Consider the following 11,083-nt stretch of genomic DNA (forward strand, 5'->3'; position numbering starts at 1 on the left):
CCCGGGTGCACACCAGTGTCCCAGGAGGCGTTAAAGCCACGAGCCAGCAGGGCGCAGCTGAGACAGCTGTGTCATTCGAACACTGTTTTTCTGTTAAAAGAGATTTATTACAGAGTCCGATGAAAACCCCACACTGATCTTTAAGGAAATAAATGAGACTTCAGAGATACTGCGTGTGTTCATGGTGAGATCTTTGCACTTAACTCTGCCCTCTCCTTCCTCCAGAAAGAACCCTCATTCCAATCTCTTGTCTTCTGGTTCTTTGGTTGAAAAGCTGAGACTGCTGAGATGAGGCCTGGGCTTCCTCACAACACAGGACCTGATTACAAGCTGGAGCCTCCCAAGAAAGCCAGGCAAGGCCTCATGGCGTCACTTCCCCTCCCCTCCATTGATAAGGAAGCTCTGAAGCCCTTCTCCACTTGAGAGCAAGACATTTGCAAAAGAGAGAATCAGGAGAGATCATTCTACTTTCAGATCTTATGTCGTGTTTCTTGGCAATCCTGAGGACCTCAGTGCAATTTAGTAACAATTTCTTTAGTGACAAGCTCACGCCAAGTCTCAACTTTGCCAAGAGGCTGGTGGCTAACGTGTATGTATCCTAAAACCAGACACACACAATGGATTATCTGCTCTAATATTCAACCATAACCCCATGACTTCCACCATTTTCTAGATGAAGACAAACTGCAGTTCAGAGAAATCGAATGACTTGCTCAGACTTACGGTGGCTAAGTGGTGGGGGTGCGGGGAGGGGAAGTTTACTAACACAGGGACTCGGCCCCAGAAAATGGCCTGGGATCTGTACTCTCTGCCCCCAAACTCTGTCGCCTGGAAGCTTTGGGCCTTTGTTGAATGCCTCTTCTATACCTAACCACTTGGGGCTTTCAGCCCCACACCCATGGCAACACACTCCATCAAGCTGCCAGCAAAATTCACCTTTGCCTCCAAGCTCTGAGATCATTTCCTAGCCCTTTGGGTCAGTGGGTAATCACGCACACTTCCCTTTCCCTTCCAGTCACTGTTGATCACACACTCAGGAATCACAGGACCCAGGTGACAAAGGAGAAGCCGAAACACAGTTCCTCCTCCAGATACGACAGGTTTCCCATAGTAAGATTACAGAGTAGGTAGGCTGCACCAGGAGCAGAAATGTACTCTTCCTCCTGCATCCACAGACCAGTCACTCTCCCTAATTTCCTTGTCCCTTTCTCCCTCTCCCCACTATTATAGGCAACTTTCTCATCTGCCTGGTGGACCAGAATAAGTTACAATTGGAAAACTGCAGCCCTAAACCAAGTCTTGGCCACTATTAACATTTGTGGAGGTGACTCTTGGTGGTGGGAGATGTCTTGTGCATTCAGGATGTTTAGCAGATGTTTGGCCTCACATAATAGGAGGCCAGTAGCATCCCTACCCCTGCCTCCTGACCATCAAAAATGTCTCCAGAAGTCGCCAAATGTTCCCCAGAGGACAAGATCACTCTCAGTTAGGAACCATGGATCTAAACACACAGGCCACTTACACCAAGGAGCTCTCAAGGAAAGTCAAGTTCAAGAATATAGTTGGTAACAGTAAGATTTCTTACCCTTGAATAGGATTTAGCACTTACCAAGACTTCCCCTTCTCATCGTCATGTTCCTTTCCTTCACTGCATGTATCACAGCACCTCCATCGACATCCTCCAGTCTTGGAATATCATTCTGATTGTGTGAAGGACACAGAGTTTAATTACCCTACCACTGCACCGCACACCAACAGCTCTCAACCAACGATGGATGGGAGTCTGCATATAAATGCCCCAGCTCCCTTGCTTCTCTATCCCAGCACAGAGGATAACTCTGTGCTTCTGTTTTACAGTTTCTCCAAGTTTTCCCCACAGAATTAAGTTCTCAGCCACCCATTAATGGTAGCCAGCTCACCATTGGTCCTCTGGCACTTAACCAGGCCTGGCACTTGTTGGACACAATATTTCTTGGACGCCAGATGAGTGAATCCAATCTGAGAGGCTCCTGCCAGCTAGGCCAGCAAGCTACCTCGGGCCGAGAGGGAAGTGACTTGCTCAAAGCCACACAGGAAGCCACTATCAGAGCTCAAGGCAGAATCCATCTCCCCTGGGTCTTTATACTACTGGGCGCTGCTTCCTGGCCAGCATGGCTGGAAGACAGGTGCAGGGGGGAATTTCCTACTTTCTGAGTGACTCCAGGCACAAAACCAGCCAACTCCTCCTTGGTCTTCAGGATGCAGCTCAGAGTCTCCTGTGCTGAGAAGCCCTGTCTGACCCACCCCAGCAGGTTGGTCCCTCCCTCCTTGTATCTCCAACCACTGCCACATGGATGGCCATCATAGCAGCTGCTCCAGGACATTAAATCTCCTTGCTCACATGACTCCCCTTCTGAAATCTGAGCTTCTTAAGAGTAAGCAACCACATGTCTGGGGGTGTTCTCTTGTCTGCCTTACATTGTGTAGCATAGAGTCTGACTAGGCGCTCAACAAATGTCTGCAGAATTAATATGCGGTTATGATCCTAGATGGTGCAGTATAATTTCCAAGTGCTATCAGAATTCCAGGCTTCCCACGTGGCTCAGTGGTAAAGAATTTGCCTGCCAATGCAGGAGATGTAGATTGGATCCCTGGGCCAGGAAGAGCTCCTGGAGAAAGAAATGGCAACCCACTCCAGTATTCTTGCCTGGAAAACCCCGTGGACAGATGGTCTACAGTCCATGGGGTCACAAAAAAGTCCCACCTGCCTTAGCAACTAAACCAAAAACAGCAACAAGAATTTTGGGGCTCTCTGTGTCTTTCCAAACTAATTGCTTCTGAAATCACGCCTCTAACATTTAGTTGCAGAGAACTTTTGGAGGTGCTGCAAAAGAGAGATGAAAGAAACTGGAAAATAATACTCGTCAATATTTGTGGAGCATTTATTGCACACTAGGTATCGTTCGTGCATTATTGCACTTACTGTTTAGATCAGCCCTTTGAGAAGGATATTGTTATCAGACCCGATTTATGATTGAAGGAACCAAGGCTTAGAGAGATGAATGTGTTTTGCCCAAGCTCATTCAGCAACACAAAGTGATGCTGGGAGAGAGACCAGACAGCCTGCCTTTGGAGCCAGAGCTCTTAGGACTTCTAAGCCCTGTCTATCCTCAAGAAATTCACAAAGAGATGCAGCAAATAAAATGCAAATGTGTGAAAGTTCTTGCTTATCGGTTGATGTCACAGTCTCATTCCCAGGCATATGAGCCTGTACAGGATAGAAAACATAGCTTCCTCATGTTTGGTTCCTTTGTGGCCAGCATTGTGCCTAACATACAACAGATGCTAGATATATGTCAGAAGACCACATGGACATATCCCTCCAGCCCACAGTGTCAGGAAATGCGATCAGACCAGGTGAGGTTTACTTGTGACGGTCTGCAGGCAGCATAAGGGTCAGGAAAGCCTGTGAGTGGGTTTGTCTATGCATGTCGGCTGCCCTGACTCATCAAGCAGCCAGAACACTTTCAGTCGTGACACCGGTCAACACTTCCCTTGCTCCAAGGAAGCTTCCTGACCGACCCCGTCTCCTCTCTTTACAGAGGAGAAAACTCTGAAGCTGAAAAAACTTCTGATCCTTAGCCCCTCAGGTTCTGCTTGTGGTGTATATGGGAGCATACACTGTGCATCCACTCCTTCCCCCATGTTCATTCCTTCACGGGAGCCCAAGATTGAACCAACCTTAGAGATGCGAAAGATGTGTTAGTTAAGGTCTTTCTGTTGACATGCCCAGTGGAGGAGGCAGCAAAACATTTACTCTGCTCCTTCCCCCAAAGACACCCGTATATCGGGCTTTTTTCGCTAATCCAGCAGCCTGTGGGGTTAGGTCCTGGTGTTGTGTTTCAAGAACTAGGATGGTTTTGGAGGCTGAGTTAACAGACGAGGACCTTTGAGAATCTTCAGAGAAACCAGACATGTCTTATCATCAGGACGTTTGGGTTCTCAGCATTGGGCTGATTGCGACATGCCTGATACGGAGCACTGTTTTCCAGGCAAGACGCCTCTTCCCACTGGACCCCAGCTGCTGTGGGGCGGTCTCACGCTGGTCCGTGCCCTCGGCTGGGACCCCTAAGCATGCTGGGGTCGAGCAGTGTCCTCATCTGCTCTCTCCACAGAGCCCTCATCTCACTTTACCCCCGAATGTGAATTCTTAAGGATCGGGAACTCTTTTTAATCACCTCTATGTCGTTGGCAGATAGCACATAGCAGATGCTCAATAAATTGCCAATGAATTAAATTACAAGTATTCAGCTAAATCAGAGCCAAGGTAGTAGAATGTGCTTTCCCTTGCATGCGGAGAGGTGGGGATTTATTGAATCTGGCAGTGGGTAGGGTACCGTGTTATACAAGTGAACAGGAGCTACCCAGGCCCTGCCTTTGCAGAGTTAACAGTTTGGTGGGAACGTTGGACAAGTGAGCCGAAGAAGAGGCATCCAGCACACCCAGGGAGGTGGAAACACGGAAGGGAGCGTTTGTTGCACCCTTAGGAGTCACTGTGCCTTTGCTTTAGTAGTCAGGGGGCAAATCATCTCGACTCCGACACTCTTGGCCTTGGTCCCCACCCGGGTCAATAGCATCTACTTTGAGATGGACCATGTAAGGGTGGAGATAAAGCAGCTCTTTCTCATCAGAATGAATCTTGGCCAGTCAAGGACCGGCATAGGACCTAACAGCTAGGAAGGAATCTAGGGCTCAGCCGCACAAGTGTGGCTGGCATAAGGCGCTGAATTGGTAGGCTGTCCATGCTCAGGCTGGTGTTCAACATGGACACTTGCTGCTCAGACACTTGATGGGAGGGTTAAGCATGTGGAGAAACTCAACCTGAGTTTCCACTGACAAGCTGTGTGCCCAGATCAAGGCTGTATCGGGTCACAGGAAGCCTCCAGCAGCCTGGCCAAGCTCTGCCGTTATCTCCAGGGAGCACTTTGCTCTGAAGATGCCCTAGAGGCTAGCACAGGCCCTGTCTTTGCCACAGCAAGCCAGCAAGTTGGCTGGGCCCTGGGATACAAAGAAAAGGTCTACAACACACAAATGGCACCCTCCCAAGTTTGAGAGCTTGGCAAGAGGCCTGGACAAAGCACCTAAGCCACATGGACTTGAGTTGCAGAATCCAAAGCCCAAAGAATGTGTTTTGTGGGGGTGGGGTGTCAGCCACATCTCAGGTCCTTCTTATCATCCCTACATCACCCCTAGCTCTGAACTGAAATGCCTGTGGACTGGGACAAACCTGAACCTGACCCCACACCACCCACTTCCCCTGAAGCCTCTGGCTACCTTCTCCTTTAAAAAACAAAAACAAAAACAAAAAACAAAGTGAACCCCCCAGGAAGCGTTCCACGTGCTGCTGCCGTGGGGGCCCCCTGAATCACTGCCGGCCTCCACATTTAAAAGCGGAGCCAGAGGAGTGCTTGATGATTCCTGGGTGCCAACACAGCTCACTCGCGAGCTCTGATCTATGGATTGTTTTGATTTCCCCCTTTGAACTCTTCCCACCCCGCTCCAGCGGCAGACAGAGATACTGAATTAAGCCACAGACACGTTGGAGACAATGAGCTCCAGGGGCCCCCGGCCCTCCCCCTGCACCCCTCCCCTCTCCTCCCCGAAATGTGCAGACATCTGCTAGCTGGAGCCGGGCGCTGCAGTCATAAAGAAGAGCTGGCAGGAGAGTGATGTACAGCCCGGGGCCCTCCCCAGTGACTGGCGTTAACCTCCAACGGAGAGGCGCTCACCCCGTTTCCGACCGAGCGCTTTGTTTCACACCAGTCAGCAGAGGTGCCTCGGCCCCGGCTGAAGATTTAACCAAATTATAATGAGTGATGCTCAGCAGTTCTGTGCCCCTAATTAGAACAAGTCGCACAGACATATTGTCTCCCTGGTTTCCTCTGTCCCATTTCTCGCCCTCTGTTTTCTCTGCTCACGACACATGGGCCCCATTAAACATTCTCGTATTTAATGTGGTTCCCTTAAATTACTTCTCAAGTTTTCAAGTTCCCTTTAGAATTGGATTTTGCTCTTTGGACTGTGGTTTTGATTTGGGGTTTTGTACATCTCGCCACCACTCCTTTTCTCCACCTAGTGGAGATGGCAGACACCACCGAGCAGGGGGTACCTCCAGAGCCCCCACCAGTCAGGAGTGTTAACCGGGACCCTTGACTTACCCGAGACTTCTTTTGCCCTTTTCTTGGAAGAAAAAGAACTTAACCCAAACATACACTGATGTCCATTTTGTAAACTTTGCCCCAATCGCTTCATCCACATCATGATGGAAAGAGGTAAATACCTTCTAGGTATATCATAATTTATCCCGAAAGGAAGATGGAAAAACACCTTCCTTGGTTTGTTCTGGGGGGTCTATAAAGAGAGCCTAGATTTGAATTCACTTTAGATGAGTGTGTGCCCAGCCACTCAGTCATGTCCAACACTTTGCTACCCTATGGACTATAGCCCGCCAGGCTCCTCTGTCCATGGGGACTCTCCAGGCAAGAATATTGGAGTGGGTTGCCATGCCCTCCTCCAGGGGATCTTCCCGACCCAGGGATTGAATCCAAGTCTCTTGCATCCCCTGACTTGGCAGGCAGATTCTTTTCTGCTGCGCCACCTGGGAAGCCCCTCGCTTCAGAGGATCACGCCTCAGTTTCTGCAAATTCACATTCTGCAGAAAGGGAGTTTCTTCCTGTGCCAAAGCGGGAGAGAGAACTCACACTTGTGATGCAAGTTGGCAACAAGCACATATGACGAAAGCATATCCCGGGCAGCTCAGTGAGCTGAAATTCTATCATCCTAGAGCTCTGTATGTGTAAATGTTACCCTGGGTGTCCAGATATAGAAGCATCCACACCCAAGAGAAATATCTCTAGGGAGAGAGCTGAGAGGATCCCAGGGAAGATCCCACCAACCACAGTGGCTGGCAGGGCACACGTGAAGACAGATCCCACGCCCCACACGTGCTCTCAAGCAGCAGTGTGGGGTTCTTTGGATTAGAACACTCTGAGTGAAACCTCTAAATGGAAAGGGGTTTTCAGGCCCCCTGCTCCCCCATCACCGCAGTCCAGAAGCCTCTAATGCATGCCTGCCCATGCTCACGTCAAGCTCCACTGCCCAAGGGTGGCCCAGGGCATCTGCGAGCCGCTCCAGGGCCTGTCATGGAGTGAGGTGGTCATCTGTGCGACCTCTGGAAAGGCGTTCAACCTCTCTCAAACTGCACTCATCAGACAGATACGTACCAAGAATGTTCTAGGCACTGGGGATACATCACATACAAGTTCTTAATCATTTTGAACAATTATCTGTGACGTGGAAATGATGGCTGACCTCACAAATCAGCTCATGTTTGGGAAATCCATAAGTGGTCATGACTTCTCTTGACTACAGTGATCAGGAAAGTTTTCTCTATATGGAAGCATAGCTTCCATGTAGAGAAGCTTCCATATAGAGAAGTATTGGTTGGCTTCCCCATATCTTCTCCCTTGGGTTTTAGTCCTACCTCAGAGAATGGACCAACTTCCTCCTCACTGACATGCATCCCTCTCATAGTTCCTCTTGTGTTTGCTTCTCCAGGCAGAATGCTTTCCCATCCTTCAAATTCTCCTCACATCAAATAATTTCTGGAACTTTCTCCACCTTAGCTAATCTCTGTGCCTGCATGCTCAGTCATGTTTGACTCTTTGTGACCCCATGGACTACAGCCCGCCAGGCCCCTGTGTTAATGGGATTCTCCAGAGAAGAATACTGGAGGGGGTTGCCATTTCCTGCTCCTGGGGATCTTCCCGACCCAGGGATAGAACCCACATCTCCTTCATCCTCTGCATTGCACATGGATTCTTTACCACTGAGCTATCAGGGAAGTCCTAGCTAGTCTCTGAGTACACTCTAATTTATCCATGCCCTTCTCAAAATCTGGTGCCCCAAACTGAACATGATACTCCAGGTGACATCTGACCAAGGGTATAAAGAGGCAACGCCCCACAACCGCCCCCCAGCCCAGAGGACTGGATTTCCATTCATTCTTCTATCTCCTGTTGTGTTGACTGCTAGCAATCACATCACACTGTTGGCTTATTCTGAGCTGGTGGTCATTTAAAAGCCTCAGATATTTTTCACATGATTTCCTGCCAAGGCAGTCTCCCCCACTCTATGTATTTGCCTTTTTTTTTTCTGCACATAAAGCCCCGACTTTACATGGAGGCCTGTTAAATTGTGTCTTACTGTTTCTGACCCAGCATTCCAACTTGTCAGGACCACTCGGGGTCCTCATTCTGTCACCTCTGGTATTAACTCTCCCTCCCAGATTTGTGACATCTACACCTTTGATCAGTACGCCTCCTGAGTTTTCATCTAATGATAAATCAGACAGGATCAAGGGAGACCTTGACACTCTGCAAGAAAACTCTCTGAAGGTTGACACCCAACGCCGTGAGCGGACACAGAGCCCCCTCCAGGCAGAAAGGAGATGGATCTTGAGCAGGGCTCCCTACGCACCCACCCGTGGGACCACCTCGGGCTCCCGCTCTAAGCAACTGCTTCCACCTCTTGCTCCTCACCCTGAAACCTGCCTCCTTGTCTGTATTCACCTCTCTGGGTCTTTGTGATGACCCTTCTTTTCATTTCATTCCTGGATCCATCTGATCCTCTCCCCTTCGCCCAGTCTCTGGGCAGCAGGCTTGGGGTTTGCTGGAACTCGTCCTGGCCCTCCCAGGCTTTCTCACACAGTGTCAGACTCTCACCCTCAGCCAAGCTCAGATCAATTTGTGACTTCTCTCCACCACCCCCGCCGCATTCAGCACATGGGCTGTGACATCCATCCAATAGTCAACACTTCGGATTCAGCTGTTGAGCCAGCTGCAAATACACAAAACCACGACTCTCATCCAGCCCACATTTCACCATCTTAGCCACAAGGAAACCATGAGAGAAGCTGTTAACCCTAAGCTGAAATCAAGACCTGCAATGTTTGGGGCATACACCTGATGCACAAACATAGTAACCTTATCAAAAGAGGAAATGAGGTTAGTTTGGAATAACTTGTGCTCAGTGAAGTCATTTTATTCTCAACTGACCATTGCATTCCTTCCTAAATGCTCACCCACCATCTGCTTCTTAATCCATTCTGTTGTCAAGGATCTACCTCAAAATCATTTGTCTGGAGTTTCCAGAAACTCTCTTTTTTCTCCTTTATGAAAATCAGAATAATCTCTGTGCAGTTCCTGATCCTGGCACCACCTTCTATTCCCCACAATTACTTAAAACTTACTGACAGTGGCTCCCAATCCCACCGGAAAGTTCTTTCCACACCTCGGGATATGAGTCATTGGGTCAGATACTTGGACCCATTTGAATCCTGCTTCTTGTCCCCTTCTAATCTAATCTCCTCATCTCCCTTGAGCTCTGAGCTGGTCAGAACTGCCTTGGGCTGCAGTGAGCAGAAAATCTAGGTTTCAACTGGCTTAAACAATAAGAAAAATAGATTACCTCATAAAAGGAGCAGTGCTAGGTAGAGAGACTTCGGGACTGGTTACTTCAGTAGTTCAATGACATCTTCAAGGATACCTCTCTGCCCTTCTACTCTGCCATCCTCAGGTTGTCAATTCAGTTCCCTCGTGGTCAAAAGATGGCTTTTTCATTTCTAATATCCCAGGCAAACACAACAATGGTGAAGCAAGGACACTTTTTCAGAAATCTTAACAGAACAGTCCTCACATATCATTAGTCAGAAGTCTGTTGCCCATCCTCAGAACAATCAGTGATGAAGAGCGTGGAACCACACAACTGTCCCGGACAACTCAGAATTTATCCCTCAGATGTGGTGAAGGGGTGTTAACACTTTAAAAACCAGCCATTTGCCAACAAAGAAGGAGGAAGTAACCACTGAGTTGGCTATCATATCCATAGACTTCAAACTGCTACATATTGCTTGCTTTTCTCATTCTAATTTAATATCCTTGGGAGAAGAACTATATTTTCAACTCCTATTTGATTTTCTCTGTTTTCTTATCTAACATTATTTCCTTTTGCCCAATCAATGGGTCTACACTTGTACTGCTTTTCTTTCACTAAACACAGCCTAAAGGCTTTGTGTTGTCCTTAGCATATCTCCTTCTTTAAAGATATATTTATCCTGAACCTTAGCCTTGCCATCACTATTCCCACAAACTCACTCTACTCTTTGGCTCTCCTCTTCGGGGTCCAGGGGTTGTACGTGTTTTTAAAGTCATAATTCAACCTGGAGCAAGTTTCATGGCCCCGGTGTGGGGCCCTAGTTCCCCATTTCCTCCTCCTTGGGATCAGCTCTGACGGTATTGTTACAGTGCTGTTTCCAGGAACATTCTATCTTCTTTCATGACATCATCAGCTACTGGACCAGACTTCTCTATGAATGTTCAAAATGTGCTACAGTGGATATCACTACATCCAGGGGCCCTGTTTCCTTTTGTGCACTGCATCTTGCCCACCAGCCTCAACCCAACCTCCACTGCTGGGTGAAAGAGTGACCCAGGCTGGGTCTGCCACAGTATGTGTTCCATCTTCCAGTGGTGATGGTTCCAGAGCAGAGCATGAGATCATCAAGGCCAATAGTAGACCTGGCTTGCATTGAAAAATAGAGACCGTGAGACATAAAGGGCAGTTTTCCACCTAGGTTATAAATCTGAGACTATAGGCAGTTGCCTTCCCACCTGTCGTTTACAGATGCCAGTGCTAAAACCAAGGGATGAGAGAAGGGAGAGAAAAGTGGCCTTTGATATGAAAAAGAATAATTGTCTTATTCGAGCTCCTGACCACAGTGGTGCCTGAAGCTGGTCACTCATGGGCTTTCCAGTCACAAGGGCCAATTTACTCTCTTTTGCTTGATTGCCAGTGAAGGTGCCTTGCTCGATACATATGTTTACCCTCCTGATGTCAGGGGCACATGTTTGTGTCCAGCACCCACTTCTTCACTATCACAACCTCCAAGGTTACATCATCTCTTTCTTCCAAAGTTCCCACAATTTTCATTATTATGGGAACAGCAAGCTCATTCCTCACCGTGCAAAATGCCAAGAGGTAGCAC

General features: G+C 48.4%; 1 long non-coding RNA gene across 1 annotated transcript; it reads right to left on the reverse strand.

The window, feature by feature from the left end:
• Nucleotides 1-142: 142 nt before the first annotated feature.
• Nucleotides 143-10,412, reverse strand: LOC110143598 (uncharacterized). The gene is made up of 4 exons (XR_002315621.2): nucleotides 10,194-10,412; nucleotides 9,508-9,661; nucleotides 1,610-1,700; nucleotides 143-418 (listed from the first exon to the last, which is right to left on the reverse strand). It is a non-coding gene; the product is annotated as an uncharacterized lncRNA (long non-coding RNA).
• Between the last annotated feature and the right edge of the window lie 671 nt (nucleotides 10,413-11,083).

Source organism: Odocoileus virginianus, chromosome 17 (genome assembly GCF_023699985.2).
Source record: "Odocoileus virginianus isolate 20LAN1187 ecotype Illinois chromosome 17, Ovbor_1.2, whole genome shotgun sequence".
Lineage (NCBI taxonomy): Eukaryota > Metazoa > Chordata > Mammalia > Artiodactyla > Cervidae > Odocoileus > Odocoileus virginianus.